Source organism: Neovison vison, chromosome 7 (genome assembly GCF_020171115.1).
Source record: "Neovison vison isolate M4711 chromosome 7, ASM_NN_V1, whole genome shotgun sequence".
Lineage (NCBI taxonomy): Eukaryota > Metazoa > Chordata > Mammalia > Carnivora > Mustelidae > Neogale > Neogale vison.
The window spans coordinates 47,226,093-47,252,539 of NC_058097.1; the positions used below are offsets into that span (position 1 = coordinate 47,226,093).

The following is a 26,447-nucleotide window of genomic DNA, read 5'->3' on the forward strand; positions in this document are numbered from 1 at the left end:
CGCTAATTCTTTCTTCTGCCTCATTTATCCTAGCAGTGAGAGCCTCCATTTTTGATTGAACTTCATTAATAGCTTTTTTGATTTCAACTTGGTTAGATTTTAGTTCTTTTATTTCTCCAGAAAGGGCTTTTATATCTCTGGAGAGGGTTTCTCTAATATCTTCCATGCCTTTTTCAAGCCCGGCTATAACGTTGAGAATTGTCATTTTGAACTCTAGATCTGACATATTACCAATGTCTGTATTGATTAGGTCCCTAGCCTTCGGTACTGCCTCTTGTTCTTTTTTTGTTGTGAATTTTTCCGCCTTGTCATTTTGTCCAGCTAAGAGTATATGAAGGAGCAAGTAAAATACTAAAAGGGTGGCAACAATCCCAGGAAAATATGCTTTATCCAAACCAGGAGAGATCCCAAATCATGAGGGGGAATTTCTCCCCCCTCACGATTGGGTGAGGGATCTCCTCTGATTGGGATCTCCTTTTATTGGGATCTCCCAATCTCTTCTGATTGGGATCTCTTCTGATTTGGGGATAAAAAGAGGTTCAAAAATAAAGAAAGAAAAAAAAGAAAAAAAGAATTAAAAAAAAAGAGATTTAATTAAAAATTCAATCAAGAATTTAAAAAAGAATTAAGAAAAAAAAGATTGAAGAGATTAGGATCTCTTCTGATTTGGGGATAAAAAGAGGTTCAAAAAGAAAGAAAGAAAAAAAAAGAATTAAAAAAAGAGAAAATGAATAAAGAAAAGTATAAAAAAGAAAAAATATATATATATTAGATAATCTAGTTAAAAAAACTTTAAAAAAGAAAAGGGTAAAAGTTATAAAAAATTTTAGCAGAAGAAGAGAAAAAAAATGAAAAAGAAAAAAATTAAATTAACTGCAAGACTAAAAAATCACAGGCAGAAAGCCATGAGTTCCGTGGTTTGTTTTCTCCCCCTCTGGAATTCTGCTGCTCTCTCCTTGGTATTGAAACTGCAATCCTTGGTAGGTGAACTTGGTCTTGCCTGGATTTCTTGTTGATCTTCTGGGGGAGGGGCCTGTTGTAGTGATTCTCAAGTGTCTTTGCCGCAGGCGGAATTACACCGCCCTTACCAGGGGCCGGGCTGAGTGATCTGCTCGGCTTTGCTTTCAGGAGCTTTTGTTCCCTGAGAGCTTTCCGTAGAGTTCCGGAGGACGGGAATATAAATGGCGGCCTCCTGGTCTCTGGCCCGGAGGAGCCGAGAGCCCGGGACCCCGCTCCCCTGTGCGCCCTCAGCGAACAGCTCCTAGTAACTCGCGTCTGCCTAACCTCCGGCCGCGCTCCGAGCTCACCGAGCCTGCGACCGGTTCAAGGCAACTCCGAGCTGCGAGCTCACTGTCGGCTCTGTCTCTGCAGCCGGCTTTCCCGCTCCAATATCCGCAAGCTCTGCGACACTCAGACACCCCCGATCCTTCTGTGACCCCGCGGGACCTGAGGTCACGCCGACCCAGTGTGGGCTTCGCCCCGGTTTAGCCTCCGGAGCGATGTCCCTCAGCGGAACGACTTTTAAAAGTCCCGATTTTGTGCTCCGTTGCTCCGCCGCTTGCCGGGAGCCGGCCCCTCCCCCCGGGGTCTATCTTCCCGTCGCTTTGGATTCACTTCTCCGCCAGTCCTACCTTTCAGAAAGTGGTTGTTTTTCTGTTTCTAGAATTGCTGTTCTTCTTCTCTTCGATCTGCCGATGGATTTGCAGGTGTTTGCAATCTTTAGATAAGCTCTCTAGCTGATCTCCTGCTAGCTGAGGTAGTCTCAGCCTGCTACTTCTCCACCATCTTGACTCCTCCCTCAGGTTTTTTTTTTTTTTTTAAATCACAGCTATTTGTATGCTCTCTAATGAGGAATTATTTATTTATTTATTTATTTATTTTTAAAGATTTTATTTATTTATTGGACAGACAGAGATCACAAGTAGACAGAGAGGCAGGCAGAGAGAGAGAAGGAAGCAGGCTCCCCGCTGAGCAGAGAGGTCAATGCGGGGCTTGATCCCAGAACCCTGGGATCATGAGCTGAGCGGAAGGCAGAGGCTTTAACCCACTGAGCCACCCAGGCGCCCCAATGAGGAATAATTTAGATCCTACTCTAAATGTTTTCTCAATCTCTACATGTTTTATTTAAATTACAAATCCCATAGTTTAGGGTAAAAGTGAAATATTACACAATAATTTCGATGGTGGGTTCCATTGGCCAAAAAAAATCACAGGATTACTTCTGTTGCTGTATTAACACTGGTCCATATTTGGTAAATCCATTTTATTCATGGACAATATTCAGGTTCTTACTAAGTTTTCATCTTCACTCACAAGTGATGATGATTAATGGAACAATTTGTTTAACAATAATAAGAAATTAGCACAACCAAACCTAAATTGAAATGAATTTCAAAGATGATAATGTATGCATGCATAACAGTGGGTTATTTAAGGATACAACCAGGTAGGGGCACCTGGCTGACTCCATTGGTGGAGTGTGCAGCTCTTGATAATAACTCAGCTGTGAGTTTGAGCCCCATGTTGGGTATAGACATTAGTTACAAATAAATTCTTTAAAAAATATATGTATTTATTTGACAGAGAGAGACACAGTGAGAGAGGGAACACAAGCAGGGGGAGTAGGAATGGGAGAGGGAGAAGCAGGCTTCCTGCTGAGTAGGGAGTCCAGTGCAAGGCTCGATCCCAGGACCTTGGGATCATGACCTGAGGTGAAGGCAGACGCTTAACGACTGAGCCATTCATGTACCCCACAAATGAAGTCTTAAGAAAAACAAAAAAAAAAAGATATGAGAGTATAGCCTGCTGGTAAACACCCAACTTTATTGCAACCTGGCCATTGCAATATTTAAATGAGTCATATAATCTCATTATAACTAAATTCTTGGCTGTAAAATGCATATACTTGTAAATACTAAATAATTTACAACAGGTAAAGCATGAGTAAGAGTGACTCAATGAGCACTATACAAAGAAAGACATCAAACTTGAGAAATCATTAATTAACGAAGATGTGTATTGGAAAGAAAGTCTCAGGGGAAAGTTCTAGCAAGGGGAGAATTTTGAATTTATTTTCCACAAACAGCCCACGGCTCATGTGTTCATGCAGCCTCCTCTCTTTGTGGATGCGAACACTGAGCTCCGGATAGTGACAGAATGGCCTTAATGGATGTGAAATTTGCTGTAATCTTCCTATTGCAGATGGTCCTTGAAACCCTGGGAACTTCTTGCTTTTCTGTCATAGTTCATCATCTCTTGGCTTAAGGGGATACAGGTCAAAGTCCACAGATTTGCTTTTGTTTTTTTTAGGCACTTGACTTGAACTAACTCCTTGGTCATTCTCTCCATAGGAATCCCAGTGGAGGCTTTTGATTTGAGTTATTTTCCCAGTGACCTCGGATGCAAAGTTGTTTTCTTAGTCCACAGAGTGTCCAGGGGCTTGTCTATGGGCACCATGTGCCTCCTGAATGTCTTCCATGCCATCACCATCAGCCCCTGGAACTCCTGGTGGGCAGCGCTTAAAGGGAAAGCACCCCAGTACTTTGGCCCCTCAAATATCCTTTGCTGGATCCTGAATATAAACATAAATATTATGGTTTCTGTGTACGTTACTGACAAATGGAACAACAAAAACACTTCAGAAAATATGGAGTTTGGATACTGGGCTTCTACACTTCACGACAAAGACACAGACTTACTATATATGGTATCGATAGCCTTCCATGATGTTTTGTGCTTGGGACTCATAACTTGGGCCAGTGGGTTCATGGTTTCTACCCTGTATGGCATAAGCAGGAGGTCCAATACATTTATAGGACCAAAGTGTCCCCCAGATCCTCCCCTGAGATTAGAGCCACCCAAAGCATCCTTCTGCTGGGGAGCACCTTTGTATCTTTTTATACCCTCTCTTCCATCAATTACATGTATTTTTCTATTCTTCACAAGGCCAATTGGTGGCTGATGAATACTTCTGCCCTAATCAATGCATGTTTTCCAACTGTCTGCCCCTTTGTTCTTTGAGTCACGACCACTGTGTATCCAGACTCTTTTCTGTGTGCCGGAGAAGAAATACACAATTCCCTCATCTCATCAGAAAAATTTAAACTATCTGGTTTCCACTGTGTTCAGCTGCTTATACACTCATTCTCCAAGGAATCTTCAGCAAAATTACAGTCCGTCTCATTTTACATCGAGTTTTGAATAAGATAGAAATTTCTGCTACAACAATAGTGACTAATGGCCACTTACAAATGAAATTCTGTGTAATTATTATGGAAGTACTCATGTAATTGCATTTTATTAATGGCTGTAGTGGAGAAATTCAGAGTCCAATAAACAAAACATTCTTGAAATACTGTGGAGATACTGGAAATGTCTTTGGATATATAATTTTTTTTTTCCAAAAAAAGTCACTGTTCAAATTTTATTTGGTATTTTAGTTGGTATGACACTTAGTTGGTTGCATGGTCTTTTTACATTATACGGCAATGTACACTATATTCTGACATACATGGTACACAAAGTAAGAGCCTTTGGAACAGTTATGCACAATACATGCAATAATTAATTTATACATTGGAGCCCAGGATGTGACTGACTGGAAAAGATGGACTAGGCATGTTGGGTGTCGGGTGAAGGAACCAGAAGTTACAGAACACAGAGGAAATATGCATCTGGTTTGCAGAGCAACTGCAGCATATGCAACATTGGCAGTGATGCCTCTGAGATGAACCCATTTAGGACTACAAAGGCAAGTATCATCCAGCATTAGGGTATAGCTGCAGGGCTTGGTGAGTCATTCCTATTTAGAACTTTAGGAAACTGATGCCTTTTCCTTATGCCATTTTGATATTACTTAAGTAACAGATCAGATAATAAGGACAATGTACACAATCTCCAACTAAAACCCTGTCCTAGTCTAGACAGTGAAGTGGTACATTAGAAAACTTTAAAACTGCAGCTCCTTTTGGATCCCCAAGAGTGTATCTGCACTCTTCTTCAAATGTGCTTCCTCCTCAGGAGCTAGAGTCACCTTCACAACATCCGAAATTCCATTCTGCCCCGAGACACAAGGAACACTAAGGAAGACACCATCTTTTATTCCATAGAGTCCCTTAATCATGGTGGAGATTGGATGCATCCGCCTAAGATTCTTCATTATACTTTCTGCCAAATCTGCCACAGACAGTCCAGTGGCCTGGGAAGTGTAGCCTTTCAGTTTGATCACTTCACAGGCACTGTCAACCACCTATTTGTGAACCTCTTTTCACTGTTCTTTATCTGCATCAGTGCCTAAGTCAGGGTGCAGATTCTTCAGAGGCACACCAGCAATGTTTACTCCACTCCATACAGGGACACCGGAGTCTCCATGCTCCCCGAGGATCCACTTGTGACAGCTTAATGGGTGAACGCCCAGCCTTTCCCTCATTAGGTGACGGAACCAAGCTGAATCCAGATTGCAATCACTTCCAATAACACGTTTTTTGGGAAAGCCACTGATCTTCCAAGTCACATAGGTCAAGATATCCACTGGATTGGAAACAACAAGAAACTTCCAGTTTGGGCTGTATTTTACAACACTAGGAATAATGAACTTAAAGATGTTCACCTTATGCTGAACCAAATTAAGATGGCTTTCTCCCTCTTGCTGACGTGCCCCAGCTGTGATACTAACCTGCTTGGAGTTTGCAGTCGCATTATAGTCTTTGCCGGAGACAAAATTTGGTGTTCTAAGGAAAAGGCTTCCATGCTGGAGATCCATCATCTCTCCCTTCAGTTAGTCTTCCATGACATCAACAAGAGGAAGTTCATCTGCCAAATCCTTAATTAAGATACTAATGGCACAACTCCAACAACTGTAGTCTTATTTGGGGGGACATGTTCTTCCTTAAGAAGATTCTGAATCAGCTGATCTTTCAGAGTTGCCATTTTGGGCTTAGAACCAAAAGGAATCGGGAGTGCACGTCGGGAGGACGAGTGTCATCAGTGCGCGCGAGACTGGATCTAGACTTGGCAGCAGCCGCTCGGACAGGGAGCTGAGCGAGGGAGGGGCCTTAAGTGGAACCCCGAGGCTCGCATATGTAATTCTTAATGTGAGATACCAAATTTTCTCAAGATTTACTGGCCATGTGATAGTAAGGCCAGTGCCTTTTTTTGGAGGGGGAGGGGTTCTCTACTTCTTCCTAGATAGGCCAGTGCCTTTCAAGGGAATAACTTGTGGGATGATCAGAGAATTCAGGGTTCTAAGAGGGTTCTGGGTTCTGTATTGGGATGCAAGTGGCCTGAGGTAAAGCTGGGGGAAAATTAGGTTTTAGTTGTGAAGGACAATGACATCCAGGTTGTGCAAATTGTGTCTTCCATCCTTAGAGAATGGTAGGTGTTTGAAATAAGAAAACATGTGTGTGGAGAAAGATGAACATATTAAAAATGTTTTCAGTTGAACATTGGAATTGTGAACTCCAGGGGATGAAGGAGAATCTTGCAGGAGGATATGTTAGCTAATGTTTTAAAAGGGTAGAGGTGGAAAGCAAATATTAAATAAATGTTTTATGTCTGTGATAAAAAATGAATCAATTTTTAGGGTCTGAAACAATTTTTAGATTGTTCTGGGTTAGGTATTGGGGCCAACTGGCTGGTTGCTAAGAAGCAGATTTTAGGGTGTGTGTCTGCATCCAATTTGAGGAGAAAAGCTTATAAAGAAAGTCTTCATCAAGCTTGGATTAGTAAAGGAGCAGCAATTTGGAGACCAGAAACATGAATCTATTGAGTCTGTTTTGTTTAATGAATTTTCCTGCTTTTGAAATCACGCACCAGAGCAAATGGACACATTTGAAAGAAACAGTAGATATCAACTCACACATAATTTAATGTAGATATCTGTAAATAAATTAAATTATAGGGGTTGCAACTTTATTATTATTCTTAAAAGATATTTTAAATTTGTTTGACCGAGGGAGAGAGAGCACAAGTGGAGGGAGAGGGAGCAGACTCCCTGCTGAGCAGAGAGCACAACCAGGGACTTGATCCCAGGACCGTGGGATCATGACCTCAGTAGAAGGCAGATACTTAACCGACTGAACAACCCAGATGTCAGATGGTTGCAACTTTAATGTAATTTTTTATTTACTTTGGAGTCAGTTTAGCAAAGAACATACAGAGAATTCCCATCTTCCACTGGGTCTGTTTTCCCTATTGTTAACATCTTAGGTTACCATAGTACATTCTGGAAAACTAAGAAACCAAAACTGACACCACATTAGAAATTGAATTGTAGACTATATTCTTATTTCATCAATTTTAACACAAATGTCTCCCCCCCCCTTCCAGGATCCAATCCAAAATACCACATTATATGTAGCCCACATGTGTCTCCCACCTCCTCTTCTCTCTGTCAGATTCTGTCAGATTCTCTGTCTCCTCAGGTTTTATGAACATGATAGGTGTGCGGAGGACTGGCCAAGTACTTTCTAGAATACCTCTGAAATTCGGTTTGTCAGATTAGATAGTGTTTATAGATGTTTTTTCTCCCTTTTAAAAATTAACATATAATGTGTTATTTGTTTCAGGGGTACGGGTCTGTGATTTCTCAGTCTTACACAACTCACAGCTCTCATTTTTGGACCTCCCCTTCAGATCACTATGTTTGTATCTTTGTGGTAAATACCCAGTAGTGTGATTGCTGGGTGGTAAGGTAGATCTATTTTCAACTTTTTGAGGCGCCTCCACACAGTTTTCCAGAGTGGCTGCACCACCTTGCATTCCCACCAACAGTGAAGGAGGGTTCCCCTTTCTCCGCATCCTCCACCAACACCTGTTGTTTCCTGATTTGTAAATTTTAGCCATTCTGACCAATGCAAGGTGGGATCTCACTGTGGTTTTGATTAGTATTTCCCTGATGCCAAGTGGTTGAGCACTTTTTTATGTGTCTGTTGGCTGTTTGGCTATCTTCTTCTTCTTCTTTTTTTTTTTTTTTTTTTTTAAGATTTTATTTATTCATTTGACAAAGAGAGATTACAAGTAGGCAGAGTGGCAGGCACACAGAGGGGGGGGAAGCAGGCTCCCCGCTGAGCAGAGAGCCCCACATGGGCCTCAATCTCAGGACCCTGAGATCATGACCTGAGTCAAAGGCAGAGGCCCAACCCACTGAGCCACCCAGGTGGCCTGGATGTCTTCTTTGCAGAAGTGTCTGTTTATGTTTTCTGCCCATTTATTGATTGGATTTTTTGTCCTTTGGGTGTTATGTTTGATAAGTTCTTAATAGATTTTGAATACTAGCCCTTTATCTGATAGGTCATTTGTAGGTATCTTCTCCCATTTTGTCCATTGTCTTTTGGTTTTGGTGACTGTTTCCTTTTTTATGTAAAAGATTTTTATTTTGATGAAGTCCCAGTAGATCATTTTTGCCCTTGCTTGCCTTGCTAGGAAGAAGTTGCTGCAGCTGAGGTCAAAGAGGTTGTTGCCTGTGTTCTCCTCAAGGATTTTGATGGATTCCAGACATGTATATAGATTTTTATAAAAACATCTCACATCTCATCTAATCACATCATATCACATCAGGGAATTCATGCAATTAACCACTACTTATCATTGGCCATGTTAATCTCAATCACGTGGTTATCAAGACTTGGTAGTGTTATCCAGTCTCTCCACTGTAAAATTGCTATCTGCCCATCCCCATTCATACTGACTGGAAGGGAGTCAGTAAGTTTAGCAGATCAATCAGTCTCCACCTCTTAGAAAGAGTGGTATCTGGGGCACCTGTTTGGCAGTCAGTGAAGTGTTGGACTATTGATTTTGGCTCAGGTCTGATCTTAGGGTTGTATGATCGAGCCCTGTGTTGGCTTCTGCACGTGGCAAGGACTCTGCTTGAGTTTCTCTCTCTCCCTCTTCCCCTCCCTGCTCCTTTCTCTCTCTTTCTCTCTAAAATGGGTAGATAAATCTTTTCTTTAAAAAAATACATATTTTTTAAGACATCTTTTAAAAAATAAATAAATCTTTTTTTTTTTAAAGTCACCTGGGTGACTAAGTTGGTTAAGCATCTGCCTCTTGAAACGGGCTGAGATATTCATCTCATGGTCATGAGTTTGAGACCTGAGTCAGGCTCCATAAGCCCACTTAAAAAAGAAAAAAGAAAAAAAGATGTGCAAATAAACAGGAAGGCATTGGTGGTCTAAAATAATTCAGAATTTTCTGCAAAAGAGAACTTTGCTGTGTAGTTTGCTAAAGAAAAACTACTTACATACCCTGCAGATTACAGGACTTGGAAGCTAAATGTGCCTTAATATTTGCATAAATCCAATGTTTTCTCATGATTTGATCCTGATTATAATTTTCTTTCTTTAAAAGTCAACTTTTATTGTAATTCACATATATTATATATTGTGGAAACAGGATTGTAGCTAGAAGGTCAGGGTAATACCAAAAAAAAAAAAAATGTTTTTAATCTATAGCTCTGTGCATGTTGGAACAGGCTCTCTCCCACATGGGGGCCAGCAGCCACACTTGTCCAATGCCTCCCGGCGGACACAGCCGAGGGCACAAGGCCAGGCTCACAGTGTGGTGCAGGCAGGAGCTGGTGCAGGTGCCTGGGCTGCCAGTGGAATGTGAGCTCCTGGGATCTAGTTGGAGTCCAGCTGAGGATAGGGGTCCAAAGCAAGTGACAGGGAGGCACTGGTGCAGGCAGGAGGCATGGGGTCTAATTAAATTTTGTTTTTCCAAGCACACAAAAAGTGGTGATGTGTCCTGGGTACATCAGGCACCTGACAGCGCTGTGATGTGCTCTGTTATGGCCGATGTTACCTTCATTCCTTGGCTCAGGTGTTCTCTGCCAGATCACCCCGTTCTATAGCTAATACAGCGTTTCATTCTTATTTAAATTCAATTAGCCCACATAGAGTGTATCATTAGTTTCCAATGGAGTGTTTAGTGATTCATCAGTTGCATACAACAGCCAGTGCTCATCACAACACACTCATGCCCATTCCCCAGTTACACCATTCGCCCTCCAGCAACCCTCAGTTCATTTCCTAGAGTTAAGAATCTCTCGTGATTCATCTCCCTCTCTGATTTTGTTGCCTTCACCTATGGTCTTCTACACTATTCCTATGGTACATATGAGTGAAACCATATGATAATTGTCTTTCTCTGATGGACTGACTTCATTCAGCATAATCCCCTCCAGTTCCATCCATGTTGATGCAAATGGTGGGTATTCTTCCTTTTCAGATGGCTGAGTACTACTCCATTGTGTATATGGACCACGTCCTCTTTATCCATTTGTCTGATGAAGGACTTCTTGGCTTTTTCAGTTTGGCTGTTGTGGCCATTGCTGCTATGAACATTGGGGTGCAGGTGCCCCTTCTTTTCACTACATTTATACCTTTGGGGTAAATAGTGCACTTGCTGAGATGATACTGTTTTAAAGTTAGTAAAGGGGGTGTCTGGGTGGCTCAGTTTATTAAATGTCTGCCTTCGGCTCAGGTCATGATCCTAGGGTCCTGGGATTGAGACCCATGTTGGGTTCCCTGCTCAGTGGGGAACCTGCTTCTCCTTCTTCCTCTGCCCCTCCCCCTGCTTGTATTCTCTCTCTCTCTATCAAATAAATAAATAAAATCTTTAAAAAAAATTAATAAGGGGCACCTGGGTGGCTCAGTTGGTTAAAGCCTCTGCCTTCAGCTTGGGTCATGGTCCCCAGGTCATTGGATCGAGCCCTGCATTGGGCTCTCTGCTCCGCGGGGACCCTGCTTCCTCTTCTCTCTCTCTCCCTTCCTCTCTGCCTACTTGTGATCTCTCTCTGTCAAATAAATAAATAAAATCTTTTTAAAAAAATTAAGAAAGTTTGTTCTTTGCCATTAATATGGGTCCTGGGTGAATTGCTTTGAGATGTGCATAAAAAATGGTGTTTATTTATTTTTTTTAAGATTTTATTTATTTTTTTGAGAGACAGAGATCACAAGTAGTGAGAGAGGCAGGCAGAGAGAAAGAGAGGAGGAAGCCGGCTCCCCGCTGAGCAGAGAGTCTGATGCGAGGCTTGATCCCAGGACCCCAGGACTATGACCTGAGCTGAAGACAGAGGCTTTAACCCACTGAGCCACCCAGGTGCCCCAAAACATGGTGTTTAATCTGGAAATCCCCCTCTCTTCTTTCTCTTTGCTTACAGTTTGCTTGGGAAATGAAGGCTCTCACCTTTGTTTATTTGGAGATTCTTAACTTTGCAGGTAGAGATTCTAAATCGTTAGGGCATTGGTCCTGCAAATTTCCATCCATTGCACACTCATGTCACACAGACATATTCTTCTTATTGCTGGGAAACAATCATATCATATTAACATATGTTCAAGGGTCCCAGAATTCTAAAAGATAACTCCCAATTGATCAACAAAATAAATTTTAAATGAAAACAAGAATCAGAAACAGTAACTCTTATTTTAGTCTGTGTATTTGTCTCCATGGTGTCTTGAAACGACCCAAAAGGGTCATCCACAAATAGATGTGTATGTTTTATACTACTGAAGATATTTTAAAATTGCAGTCACGATGAGAAATTTTCTACACTACCTCCTTTTTTTTTTTTTAAGATTTTATTTATTTATTTGACAGACAGAGATCATAATTGGCAGAGAGGCAGGCAGAGAGAGGAAGGGAAGCAGGCTCCCTGCTGAGCAGAGAGCTCCATGCAGGGCTCAATCTCAGGACCCTGGGATCTTGGCCTGAGCCAAAGGCAGAGGCTTTAACTCACTGAGACACACAGGTAGCTCTACATTACTTCTTTTAAAGTGTATATAATTATCTTGTCAATGTATCATTATGTGCATAAAATGTAAAAATTGCTAGATAGTTCTGTGATGTTACTGAAAAGGGTTTTCTCCCTCCCTTTCCCCCTCCTTCCCCCTTCTCTTTGCTTAGCCAACACCCCCTTCTCCCACTCCCTTAAACAATCCTCCCATGTTGTAAAAAGTGATAAGATACTACAAGGAATGTTGAAAGGTCAGTCTACATGCTAATAAGGGATTGTAGTCTGGCCAATGCCGATGGTCAGTCTACATGCTAATGCAGGATTGAAATCTAGCCAATACTGTCTGTTTCCCCTTTGTTAACGACCAATGAAAGTAACTTCCCACTATGTAAATGAAGGATGATGAGCGAACCAATCAGGGGTATTCCCGCGCGCCAAGTATGCCTTTACATTCAAACCAGCCAATGAAAACTTTGTAACCATGCTTCCGCTTCTGTACGTATGCTTTTGCTTCCCCAAACCCCATAAAAAGGCCCTGAACTAAGGGCTGGCGCGCGAGTCCTCCTAAGACTTGACCGCCCGCAGGTACCTGTGTCTACTCAATAAACCTTGTGCTGTTTGCATCTGACCAGTGGACTCGGCTCGGTTTTTGGGTCCGGGTGTCTCCTCCTGAGAAGGGGTCCATTCCGGGGTGCTTGGAGCCCCGGGGGGATCTTTCATTACCTTCTTTAGATTACTCCTCTCACTTAGAAAACCTGGCATGAATAGTCTTTTAGCACCTTTCTGTATGTTGACCAATGTGGTCCTTTTGGATAAATTCTACATCTCACAAATGAGGTTAATACCCAGGCCCTTCTGTTGACTGGATGTTTGACAGAATAGTCTCATAAAAGTTGAAGAATAATATTCTCTTAGATTATTTTTGTGGTTTTATGTGTTAATGATGAAAGCTCTTTGAATAATATCCAGGGAAATATTAAAAAAGATTGTGGTCATATATTAGAATTTATAATTTCTTTGCTCAGCTGGGAACTTGTTTCCCCTTCTCTCTCTGCCTACTTGTAATCTGTCTCTTTGTCAAATAAATAAAATATTTTTTTAAAAAAAGGATCTATAATGAACATAAAACTGTTCTAAATCACACATGACTATTTCCCTCAAGATTTTACTTCTTTGCTATTCAGAAGTGAAGCCCTTAGGGGCACCTGGGTGGCTCAGTCAGTTAAGCATCTGCCTTTGGCTTAGGTCATTATCCTAGAGTCTCGGATTGAGCTCCATGTAGGCCTCCCTGTGCAGCAGGGAGTCTGCTTCTTCCTCTGACCCTTTCCCCTCTTACACACTCTCTCTAAAATAAATACATTTTCAAGAAAAAAAAAAAAATCTTAAAAAAAAAAAAAAAGTGTGTCTCTTAGACCAGAGGCAACACGTGGTGAACTTGTTCAAAATGCAGTAACTCAGGGCACCTGGGTGGCTCAGTGGGTTAAGGCCTCTGCCTTCACCTCAGGTCATGATCCCAGGGTCCTGGGTTCGAGCCCCACATCGGGCTCTCTGCTCAGCAGGGAGCCTGCTTCCTCCTCTCTCTCTCTCTGCCTGCCTTTCTGCCTACTTGTGATTACTGTCTGTCAAATAAATAAAATAAAATCTTTAAAAAAAATGCAGAAACTCAGGTCCCACCCCAGAATGGAATCAGAGCCTGTATTTGAATAAGGTCTCCAGCCTGTGGCTGTATACATTAAATTTTTCAGAAGTGCACTTCTGACTCACCATGACTCCCATTGAGAAAAATACACAACTTACGATGTAAATAGAGAGACCAAACATAACCATGTATGCCTGTGTTGATGCCCTAATACATTTTACCATCCCTGGAAGCAGTATTTATCAGGGTTTTGTTAACCTTATGCTGTCCTCTTTCCTCTGAATTAGGGAAAACGCCAGGGAGCGTTTTTGTGTCTAATCATCTCAGTGTGTAATTCATGCCACTCACCTAAGTCAGTTCTCTGAGCTCTCTTAGGTAAAATGAGAAACTCTGCACAACGGCCACATAATAAATGTATTATTTATCTCAGAGGTGGTTGACATTCAGGAATGTGGCTGAAGATTTCTCGCAGGAGCTGTGCTAGTGCTTGGATCCTGCTCAGTGGGATTTCAACCAGTGCTTATTGTTAAAAATTCTGGGGAAATAATCAAGTGGTAAGAACTATAGTAATCCTTCACTACTCTAGATTTCAGTAAGTTCCATTGGGTTAAGTGATCTTTAAAAGTAGTGCAATATGGGGTGCCTGGATGGCTCAGCGGGTTGGGCCTCTGCTTTTGGTTGGGTCATGATCTCAGGGTGCTGGGATTGAGCCCTGTATCTGGCTTTCTGCTCAGCAGTGAGGCTGATGCCCCCTCTCTCTGCCTGCCTCTCTGCCTACTTGTGATCTCTTTCTCTGTCAAATAAATAAATAAAATCATTTAAAAAATGTAGTACAATCTGCCTCTTAAAGTCTGACCCCAATGCTTTTATTTGTGAGGGGCTCTTCTGAGACTTCCCTCTTTCTTCCATGGACACTCTTCCATTGTTCCTGTCATGAGTGGGGGTCAGTGTCACTGTTCACCTTCCTGTAAGACATTCATATTAATTTGCATTGAATTATGCCGAGGACTCAACATGGGGACGGAGTCATGCAGATTAAGTCCACTGATTTCTAACATGAAATATCGGTGTCATGGATACCTTTCACTTGCATCTATCTGGTAATCCTCAGCGGATGCCTGGCTCATTTTGTCTCTGCTCATAACTGATGTATTGGTGCACATGACAGTCCAAAGAGAAGGAAAGAACATGTTTTCCTGGCAGAATGACTTCTTCAGGCTCTGTGAGTGCAAGGAGACCCATGTGCTTTCTCACCTGTCAGACCCCTGAGTTTCCTGCCCACTTCATTGCAGTGTTGCAGTAGTGGTCTTCAGATATGCCAATGCTTGCCAGCATCTGCCTGTAGGTATCGTGGAGAACGTTTGGAACAAACGTTCCAAAGCTCCCTTGGGAGACAATGAAAGGAAACGTGTAATTGTTTTGTTTGGTTGATTTTTTTTTTTTTTTTTTGATTAGCGACTAGAAAAAGGTTTCTGGAAACTTTCTCCCTCCCAGCCTGCACTTTGATTGCCACTGTGGGAGAAATGATAAGTGTGCTCAGGGGGTTGGTGAGGTTACAGGTTTCTGAACTCATATCTTAGGGTCTGACTGCCTCTTCTCCTTACCTGTCCTGGCTGTTAGGACCTTCACATCTGCCCACAGTCCTTATAGTGGGAAGTGGCTTCTGTTTCAACTAGAAGGGCAGAGTCTACCTTACCTCTGTGTTTATTAAGATTTCTAGATCTTTATTCATTGTTGACATTGACTATGGGATAAAGCTATATCTATAAATGGAAACTTTTTTTAACATCTCAATTTAATTTTATTTTTTCAATGTTTTAATTTCTTTTTTAAAAGATTTTATTTATTTATTTGACAGACAAGAGATCACAAGCACACAGAGAGGCAGGCAGAGAGAGATGGAGAAGCAGGCTCCCCACTGAGCAGAGAGCCCAACTTGGGACTCGATCCCAGGACCCTGGATCATGACCTGAGCCGAAGGCAGAGGCCCAAACCCACTGAGCCACCCAGATTCCCAGTATTTTCATTTCTTAAGGAATTTTTACACTGCTTCCCAAAGTGACTATGCCAGCTTGCATTCCCACCAACAGTGTAAGAGGGTTCCCTTTTCTCCACATCCTCTCCAACACATGTTGTTTCCTGTTTTGTTAATTTTGGCCATTCTAACTGGTGTAAGGTGATATCTCAATGTGGTTTTAATTTGAATCTCCCTGAGGGCTAATAATGATGAACATTTTTTCATGTGTCTGAAAGTGATGAAGTTTTAGAACATAGGTGAGGTTCTGTGTGGTGAGGTCCAGAGCTGATGACCAAGAAAGAATTCTTGAGACATCTTTGGTAGAAAATGCTGGTTTATTAAAGCATGGGGACAGGACACTTGGGCAGGAAGAGCTGCTGCCCTGATATCCTGAGGAGTGGCCGATTATATACACAGGAGTTGGGTAGGTGAGGACAAAGGGGGTTTCAGAAGGGCCGTCACAGTAAAGAAGACTGTAAGGATATTGAAGGCATGGTTATTGTCAAGCCAAGACTGTTTTTCCCTCTAATGAGGCACTAACAAGAAGACAGTTGGGCGTTTCCTGGTGGAATGTTACATCCCTCCTCTCACACATCCTTGTCAATGAGCTTTAGCTTTAGAAGAAATTTAACTTTATTTACATTTCCTTCCACTTCAGCCTCTTTCAGTTTTATTGAGGGGAGGGTGATGTTAGGGCTTTAGGAGCTGAGTTACTTGTCTCTGGAAGTTACGCTGTTGATAAGCTTCTTTGTTGTCAATCACTAGGACATTTGTAGATGGAGGGAGAATCCTGTCTTGCAGGATTGTGATTTCTGCAAGTTAACTATTTTTTTTTTTTTTTTAGGGCAGCCAGGAGTGCCTGAGGGATGTCATATGTGTCACTGAGGTGGGGATGGGTGGGTGTAAGGTGCCAGCTTTTGCTTTGTCCTCAGCCAGCCTTCTCCATCATCAAAATGAGGCCCCAAATTAGATGGCTGTCTGCTAGGGGGACCCAGTGGCTATGTGGCTCTAATTTGTGTCCATGACTTCCCTCAGGCTGGAGGGGCCACTGTGCTCTGGGTTTTGCCTGGATGCACAGATGCATTATTAACACCATGACCAACCAGCCAACCTTCTAAGTGTATTTTTATTTTTCTTTCCTTAATTAATTAATTTATTTGAAAGAGCACACAAGCAGATGGAGTGGGAGAGGGGGCTCTCTCTGACATGGGGCTCTATCTTAGCACCCTGAGATCATGACTCAAGCCGAAGGCAGATGCTTAACAACAGAGCCACCTAGGTGTCCCTAACCTTACAAAGTTAAAACTGGTGGATGCATTCTGTGTCTCATTGGTAAGACCACTTAAATTTATTTATTTATTTATTTATACCTCTTTGGGACTAGAGGTGGTTGTTTGACACAGGAAAGCTCTTAAGTACATGATCAAAGCCCTAAATGACTCTCAGAATAGCATATCTCTACTAAATACTTAAGTAACACAAACGCATGAAGCAGTTTTTCTGACTAGAAAGGCGTTAGATGTTGTAACAGCTGCACAAGATAGAACGTGTGCTATCCTGAAAACAAAATGCTGTGGACACATTCTAGATAACCACAAAAGTATTTCTGGGTTTCTAACAGACATGGACACTCAGATTGGCAGGTAACAATCGCTCTTCTTCCTCCAATGCTTAGGGAAACTCCTAGAGTCCAGGAGATTTTGTCAACTATAAGAAGACCCTAATTTAGGGTTCTTTTTGTGTTGTCCTTTTGTCCCAAGTCTCCCCACTTGGTGCTGAGATGCCTTACCTGCCATGACTTCAAGCCCACAGATGATCCTTTCCACCCAAGATGTCCACACATGCAGTCTCCCTTGGATTCAGCTGCTTCTGCTTCATAAGTCATGTCTGTATAAGCCCCAAGTGACCAATGTTGACCCATATGTAGGGACATCACTATGTATCTATTCATCAGGTAGAAGTTACAAAAGATGAGAACTTGCACTCTGAACAACCTTCAAGATTTAAGGGTAGGAACGGTTCAGTGGGGGGGATGATATGAGAAATAAAGGTGAAGAAAGATTATTATATTTCCTCACAATTACAGCCCACTGACAATTCCTTGATATAGGCAGATTTGCCCTCCCTCAAGGGATCCAACTGCCTCCCAGTTTAACATTTTGCGAAGGGCAATAGGCAACCTTAGCCCAACCCCCAGGATCCTGTATATCTCCTTTAACATATAAAAACTTCCTTGGTACCGTCCTTTCTCTCGACCCTACAAAATACATGTTGGCAATCATCCTCCAAACTTATGACCCACCCATCTACATCTGAAGGGTCTCATGCCAGATATTTTACTAAACAGTAATAAATGACCTTTCCTAACAACAGCTAGCTCCCTCAAGGTGTTGGAAACCTTGTTTCCAAAACACCTGGGAGGCTTAAGCTATCCCTACCCTCCTCAGAACATGAAAATATATAATAGGTCACTTCTCATGATCCCAGGGCAACTCTTTCTGCCCACAGGTCTTGTCCTCCAGCTTTAATAAAACCAAATTTTTACACCAAAGGCCTCTCAAGAATTCTTTATTGGTCATCAGTATTGGAACCCTAATGCCTTTTCTGCCTCATCTATTGGAGAGAGAGATGACGGCAGACATTAACTTTTTAGATCATGAAGAGTTGCCCCAAAAGAATGGCAAACCGTTGTTGGACATGCATTTCCTATTTTCTGCGAATATATGTCCCCTGTTTGAAATTCTAAATCCTCCCTCCTCATCCTGTCACAGTGGCACAGAAGCCCCCGTCTTTGAGCCTCATGTTCTTCAGTTTCCCATAATTAAGATTTTTTTTAAGTCTCCGTAAACTGTCTTACATCTTTTTAAAATTCTTAACAGGCCAAAATGAAAATGGAGCAAGAAAACCAAGTTTTCTTCTCCTAAATTCACTCCTGCTGTATGACCCCATCTCCATGCTTCAGACCCCAAATCTAATGTGAACACAGAGCTGGGGATCAAGAGGAACAGCAGCCTCATTGCTTCACTGACAAAGAAGGCCTCAGCAGGTAGGGCCAGCAAATCTGCAGTGCACCCAGAGGAAGGGTCTGAGGTTTGTAGGGCAATAGAGAATCTCACCAGTTTCTGCAGGAATTGTGTCTGTGCTCCCTGCCCTGTTCACTGTATTGTCAGGGTGGAACCAGGTTCCTGAAACAAAGAAGGGCTGAGAAGGGGAGAGGGGAGATTTGGAGGGGAGAGGGAAAGTGTCATTTAGTTTGAAATCGGGTCTCCCTGAAGCATTAATGCATCCATTTTCATTTCTGTTCAGCTTGATGCTCTGAAGTGGTTTCCATTTCAGTCACTAGGATAACTGTAGGAAGACCAATTCACATGTTCCAGTGAGAAACTATTCAGTATTTTCTAGAATGGGTAAAATAATGAAAAATGCTACAACACCATATTTCGTGGAGAATGTTAAGGAATCCGAATTCTCCTATATTCCTGATGGTATGGTAAAAGTACATTCAGTTTGGAATACTATTTTGGAGTTACATATGAAAAGAAACATTTACCTAATGAAGGGGAGCATTTTGGCCGCCTAAGATACGTCTCTGGCCTAAGGATTACATGAGGCTGGTATTTTAAAGAAAGGGTAAAAGAAAAGCTCTGAAACCCAGGTTTCCCTTTGTGAGAGACTTTGCATTGATAAGGGAAAACTTCATTTTAAGGGTGTCTCCCCCTCTGTAGCAGAAAGAGGGAGAAGGTTTCAGTCTCCAAAAGCTGTGATCAGTGGAGAAGATGTGGATCTAAATGTGGTCACAACCACAGCCTTGGTTTCCCTTCTTCTCAGGCTCTCCTCCCCAGATGCTTTCCAATAGCATCACCTGTGCAGTTTCAAGAAGAATCTTATCTGCTGTCCCTCCCCCTCAGATTCTACCCATCCATTTGGTGGAAACAACATTGTTGTGTTACTAAGGGTGTCAGGAGATTCTCAGTGGGCCAGAGGTAATCACAAGGGCTTCTGGTGGTTTTATGGGAGTGGAGAGCAGAGTTTGGCTCACGGAGAGGGAAGGTGGTCTCTGCTGCGTGAGTCTGGGAGGGTCAGGTCCATGCAGCGCATGGACCCTATGCTGAAGCTCAATTTGTGGGCATTCGGTGGGAGGGGAGCCCCCTGAAAGCTGAGAAGGAAAATTCAAAGATTAGTCTGGCAGTAGGAGCTTATTTGAATAACTCCTGACACAATGGAGTAGGAATTTGGGCCTTTTTTGTGCTTCAGTGTCCTGCCTCCAGGGAAGCAGTTTTGATAAGAGAAATCTGTGTTGTCAGGTGGCTGACCCATCCAGCAGGGAATCCCTGTCTCGGCCCCAGGCCCATTCTGGATTTTCCCCCCTTTCTCGCTGTACATGGCCACAAGAGGGGCACAGATACGGAAGTAAAAGTGTATAAACTCTCCCCTTTGTTTGTGCCCAGGACTCAGACCCTGGGAGAATAGTCACCCTCCTCTGAGCCCGCTGGGGTTAAATAAACTCCAATACCCACAGTCTCCCAGGGCCGCTCGGTTCTTCTGCAGGATCCAGCCCGGTCCTAGAACAGTTTCCAGGTGCACAGGGTCAGTTGGTAGCCTGAAGGGCGTTTTCTCCTGATTCTGCTGTGATTTCTCCTCAGATATATTGTGAGAAAGAAATCTAGAGGAGGAGGTGAAAGAAAAAATGGCCAGTTCTCAGATAAGCCTGGTGTCCCAGGAGAGGCCGTGTCATGTTTTCCTCCTGAAATTCCTCTCTTTTAGAAATTGCAAATGTTAGTTCCTGTAGTTCTGATGTTTCTCCCTTCTGTTTTCACCTGTTTTGAAGATCTTTCCAGAAATTATACTCAAGGCCAGGTCTTCAGAACCCTTCTCTGTATCCCAGATCCTTCTCTCCCATGTCTCCAATCTGCCTTTCAATAGGACAGCAGAAGCTCTCACTGGGTGTTATGCCCCAATAACGGGTCCGTGATTAAAGGAGCGAGACTGATATAAAGCGACAGTCAAGCAAAGCTTTATTTCCCAACAAGCATCAAGAATCTAACCGAACGTTTGGGGACGCACCTCTTACAAGAGAGGGCGACCGTTCTCTGTTTCACAGTCTAGCTTTTAAGGGCAAAGGTCATGCAGTCAGGCCTGGCCACACACAGGTGACCAATGAGATTGTAACACATACAGGAAACTCCACAGTGATGCTAGGTGACCAATTGAATTACAATTTACCCTAGTAGATATTTCGACCCAGCCTATCACCTTGGTTGGGATTGGCGCCCAACGGGTTCCCAAAGGGTGGGGGCCCCTACTCCTTGGTAGCTAAGGAGACAGTATGCAACCCCCTACTGATCGGATGTCTCCACCTGGCCTGACCCACCCTTGTATCTGGGCTTTGTTACCTGAAGCTGGTTTCTGGGACTTGTCTCCAAGTAAATCCCCTGGAGGAAGGGGAGGAGGGACAGTTTAACTTTAATGAAAGCCTCTTGCTAAATAGGTCCTTACATTACCCCCTTTTCTTTGGAGACTAGTCAAATCTTTGACTTTTTAGCCCGTCCTATACCCTACTTTTAATGGCTGCTAGACTGTGTTAATGACTCCAGTGTGATTTACCCAGAAATAATATTTCTCTCCTAGGGTTATGCAGAGCCCCCTCCTTTTTTTTTATTTTTATTTTTATTTTTTATTTTGTAATTGCTTATACCTCCCGCCTATATCTTAATAACAGGGGCAACAATGAATTTAATGAACTCATTGTTTTTTTGAGTCTTAGTTTTAGTCCATGATCTGCAGCGGCTTCCACCTCTGGGGGGCATTCTCGTCCTCAGCTCATTTGACGTGACCCGCGTGAATCCAGACCCTGATGCCTTCTACTTTTATTGCTGTGGGGTGGTCAGGATGACAGTAAATGGTCCCTTCCAGAGAGGCTCCAGGTTTCCCACTCTAGGTACCCTTTCCAGGGGCGGCAGCGTATCCAAACCAAGTCCCCAGATTGGGAAGGGTGTGGCTCCACCTCCATCTCTGTCCCAGTGTGGGTAGTCCAGATACCTGCATGGGCTCTTTTAAGACAGACTGTAATGCCTACAGTGACTGGAGTACAGACTGATCAGTCATTTCTGCTATAGCAACTTCTTGTAATCGAGGGCAGGAGAGGGGGTCTCCTGAGCATTATTTCAAATGGGGTCACCTTATTTAAGTAGGGTGTACATTGTGCCCAGAGGAGGGTACAGAGAAGGAGATGCACCCACCCACCGCCAGCCTCCAGAATTAACTTTGTCAAGGTCTCTTGAAGAGTCCGATTCATTCTTTTTACTTGCCCCAAGCTCTGGGGCCAGTAGGCATACATAGTCTCCAATTAGTGCCTACGGCTTTGGCCAATACCTGTGAGACTAAATTCACAAATGCAGGGCCATTGTCTGACCCAATCACAAGAGGTGACCCAAACCTCTAATAGCTTTTTAGTTACCATTCCTGCCATCTCATGTTTGGCAGAAAAAGCCTTTACCCAGCCTGAAAAGGTATCTAAAAAACTAACATGTACTTGTGCCCATATTTTCCCGGTTTCATCTCTGTAAAATCTATTTCCCAATAAATTCCTGGTTTCTTACCTCTTTCTCTTTTCCCTCTTCACATTCTAGTTCTTCCCGCATTTACCGCCTGATATTGAGCACATTTATCAACCACACCTTGAGCCATACGCCCTTAGAAACCTAGAACTGCTTGCCCATAAGCTCTTTAAACTTGCGTGTCCCCAGATGAGTGCCCTGATGTATTTGGATTACTAATTTTTTTCCTAGTCTTAGCCCAATCCCCTTTGTAGTCTAATTTAGTCCACTTCTGTAATATATTTGCATCCTTGACCAGGAGGGCTGTGGCAGCAATTATGCGGAGGCAAGGGGGAGCCCAGCAGCTGCTGGATCTAGTTTCTTGCTAAGATAAGCTATTGGCCTTTACCAAGGCCCCAGAGTCTGAATCAAAACTCTCTCAGTCACCCCTGCCTTTCCATCCACATACAAGTGGAAGGGTTTGGTAACATCTGGGATGGCCAATGCTGGGGCACTCAGTAAGGCTGTTTGTAATTCCCGAAATGCTCCTTCTGCCTCAGCAGTCCACTCTACTATAGTGAGTCCTCCCTTAGCCAGTTGGTTGAGAGGTCATGCCATCTCTGCAAACTGCGGTATCCAGAGCCTGCAGTAGCCCACCGTCCAAAGGAATTCCTTCATGGACACCAAAGTCTAAATAAGTGGCGTGGCTCTTACAAAGCTGTGGGTTTTTTTGTTTTTTTTTTCCAATTTATTTACAAAGCTGTGTTTTCATTGCTGACACCTGATACCCTTTTCCCTGCAGAGTCTGTAAGAGAGCTCTTGTCTCCCGCAAGCAAGGTCCATAGTCCTCAGCGGCTATTTCTGTTTGTCGCGGCCGGCGTGACAAATTGACCAGGAACGTGAGGGTTAGAGGATGGTGAAAAGAAATTAAGAGACAAAGAGATGGGGGCAGGAGGAGCACTGAGGAGGATGTCCAACAATGCTAAGCTTATTCAAAGCACTAAGGCCATATATAGTGATAATAGGAGAAGCAATACACCTGTGTCTAATTAAACAGCCATGAGTTCCTCATGACGCCAAATGACTGATGCTAGTACAATTGTTCTGTATTGATACAGCAAACCTGAAAGTAATCTATGGGCTGTACTAGGGCAGCAAGGACCAGCAATAAACTTTTGACCCTAACCGAATTGTTCTCATTTGTTTAGCAAGCATGTGGGAAGTCCCGTAGGCGAGCGCACAACACATAGCACAGACCCTTTCTCAGTGCTACTCGACTTTTCCATCCTAAACCTTTTGTTAGGTTATTCAGACTTTAAAGGAGGCACAAGTCAGGGCCTGGTTTAGTTCTCATCTCAAGCCTTATTGCGGCCTCCCACATCTATTATTCCCACCAACTCAGTCAGATTCTTCCTTTCAAATCCTTCAATTTTCTGAAGTTTCCTTATAGCTGGGGCTGACTCGCAAAAGCTAGATCATCTACACGAGTTATCGTGCAACTTCTCTGAAGTTTACCTTAAGCTGTCTAGCTTAGGTAAACAAACATTTAATAGCAATCTAATCTAGAATTTGACACCCATAAAGGCATGTTATTAAAATAATTTTTCTCTCTAAAATAACCATTTCCAGAGATATCCAAATCAGGACCTATTCATTTGCAAAACAAGTCCAGTTTTAACTAACTTGGCCTAATTATTTACAGAAGCTCAGCAAGAACAGTGAGTGTGATCATATAGACCTTTTAGAATCTGCTTTGCTGGAACTTATAAGGAATCTCTAGGTTGAACTTTTAGGAGCCTCTCCAGGCAAGAAGCCAAGCCACATACTTGCCATCAGATATGCCTGCAATACCTGTTGACTTGGGCAAACTCCTGAGGGGCCCAAAGTAAAGCTCCTTCTCTTACCAGGGAGAGACATTCTTTACTCACCTGGTCAGGCTGCTGGGAACTCTGTAAGCAAGCTATAAGGGCAACAGTTCCAAAAGGCTTTACAGCTCTAGGTTTCATAAAGTCAAGTTTAGTTCCTTTAAACTGTTTGGTCATTTCTGAGTCTTTTCAAATATGACATTCCAGTCAAAGCCTTGGTAAAATAACCAGTTTCCAATGGTGTCCTGTAACAAGGAGAATAGATTCTTATTGAACTTATGCAAATGATTGATTGCCAAGGAAGAAAGAATACTTACTGACACTTTTTGGTTTCAGAAGGTTCAGATAGAGAGAAAAGTTGAATGCCTTGATTAATTTACAAATGAACACCTTTACATCTCTATAAGTTACAGGTAACTTAAGAAAAAGTTTCCCTAGTCTGGAGGAGCAAACATTACAGAACCAGTCATGTTTAAAATAAGACAAAACATTAAGATACACATTACAACCTTTCAGTTCATCTAGTCCCATGTTACTTATTCTGGTTTAGTCCTAATGTAGCCCTTCTGTAAAGTCTTACCCATTTCGGTTCCCAGGATTTTAACATATCAACGACCTGTATTTGTCCTTCCCATATGAATTTCCTTTAAGGCGGAATTCATCTTACCGGAGAATTAAAACAATTACAAATGACAAAAACTCAGAATAGATACGGTTAAATATCAAGTAATGACCCTTATCAAAACATTAAACTCTAGGAAATGTATAGAACCTCTAGAGCAGCTACAGCATTTACCCAAATCTAACCCAACATTTGTGATTGGTTTAGCAGTACTCCCTGAGTAACTTAATATATCAAGGAAAAACCTTATGAGATAAAGAGATCTCATTTACAACTCTGGGCAGGCAAAGAGAAAACCATTTACATTTCAATTAAGTGAAGAAAACTTTGCCCTTTTAAAAAGATAGAAAACCAGCTTTTCTATACCAGTGTCTTTCCTTTTTATTTTTAAGTGTGCAGTCTTAACACTGGGTGTGGTGAAAAAATAATGGATACTGTTTTTCTGAAAATAAATAAATTGGAAAAAAAAAGTGTGCAGTCTTAAGATATGAGTTTTCTGGGTTTCCATCCCATCGTGAATGATGTCGCAGACAAAGGGAGGGGGATCTTTCAGATGCTGTCCTGCTCGCGTCCCTCACAGGAACTTAGGAGCATCTTAGCTAAGGTCTGTCTGTATAAACCCCGGACCAGGCTACTCCTTGGAGTAGATGACCGTTATGCCATATGACGCCCCATGAGACTCAGGGTGCAGCCCACTCAGACTCCGTAGCCAAAGCGGTGGAGCCATACAGAGACATTCACAGAGTCAGGTACTGTTTAGTTTCAAACAGGTTGGTCATATCTCCCCACTGGGTCTCCCCTTCCATTCTTTAAGAATGGATCTAGCTCAGACAGTGGTCCCAGGTTTGTTTTTCTTTCTTTCTTATTCAGACATCTGGTCTTTTCCTCTTTTACATATCTCCTCTTTTACATACAGAGCTGTTTCCCTTATTTCCATCAGTCTTAATTACACTTAACAGAATTTTGTACTCTTAGAAGTACCTTAACCTCTACTGAAGATTAAATATAAACCAATTGTGAACTGTTACAACAGAATTCTTTAGATGACAAATTTATCAATCAGTTAAGCACAAAACATGTTTACCAACAGATTTCAAAAGCACAAACCTAGTTCCAGCAACCAGCGCTCTAGCATTTTATCCCATTTGGCTAAAGTTTCAGGATACCAAAGACTTTGAAAGCTACCTTAAGAATTTCGGAGGCAGACAATTAACCATCAGTTTAGTCATCTCTTTGCTAATACATTTCAACAGATTTTAGCAAATAACATGAGCGTACTTGACTTTAAGTAAAAACCCTGAAGTTTCACATTTACTACTGTTAACTCAAAAGATATGTTTTTCCTAATTAACCCAACAAACTTAACTTAGTTCAAATACTGATTTACGTTCCACCTGGGCCCACTCCACTTCGAATGTTTACCTGAGACCCAGGTGGGAAGATCCGGAGTGGTGGGTGTTAGGTGCAGGGGGCGCTCTTCTTGTTTCCCAACAGTGAAGAACAGAACAAAGTGCCACCAGAATGCAGAGAAAGGGTTCCCAGTTCTAAGGCTCATCAGCTCCAAGAGAAGAGCACATGCCATGCTTTCCCACCAGCAAGGGGGAGGGGCTCGGCAGTCCACGTTGGGCCAGAGAAGGCAAGGAAAGTTCCCGAAACAAAGTAGTTTCAGCAGCTGCTTGGAAATATTTCTTAAAGTCTCTGTCTCGAGTTAGATTAACCCCAGTTGGCTCCAGTTATATCCATTAAGAGTCAGAGTTCCCTTACTGCTATTTGCCCCATTCCTTCAAACACAACAAACAGCACAGCAGACAACAAAAAGACAAGACAAAGACAACTGCAGGCCCAACAGTTCTTATCCAGAACCTGCCACCGGTGGGGACTTTTTGATCTTCTGGCCGTCCATGGGGACTCGAACTCCCTGGCTGTTTAAGGGGACTCAAACCCCCTGGTGATCTACCAGTGGAGGGAAGGGGCGTCCCCGCATCCCCTCCAGCCCTGGGGAGCATGGCCACATCTGGCTTCACCCCGGTGGGC

The 26,447-nt window shown here is 42.7% G+C and overlaps 3 pseudogenes; 2 read left to right on the plus strand and 1 right to left on the minus strand.

Annotated features, from left to right (window-relative positions):
- LOC122913330 overlaps positions 1–26,447 on the plus strand; it is a 93,313-nt pseudogene that overhangs the window by 57,593 nt on the left and 9,273 nt on the right.
- On the plus strand, positions 3,157–4,103 carry LOC122911726 (annotated as a pseudogene).
- LOC122911733 lies at positions 4,845–5,928 on the minus strand (annotated as a pseudogene).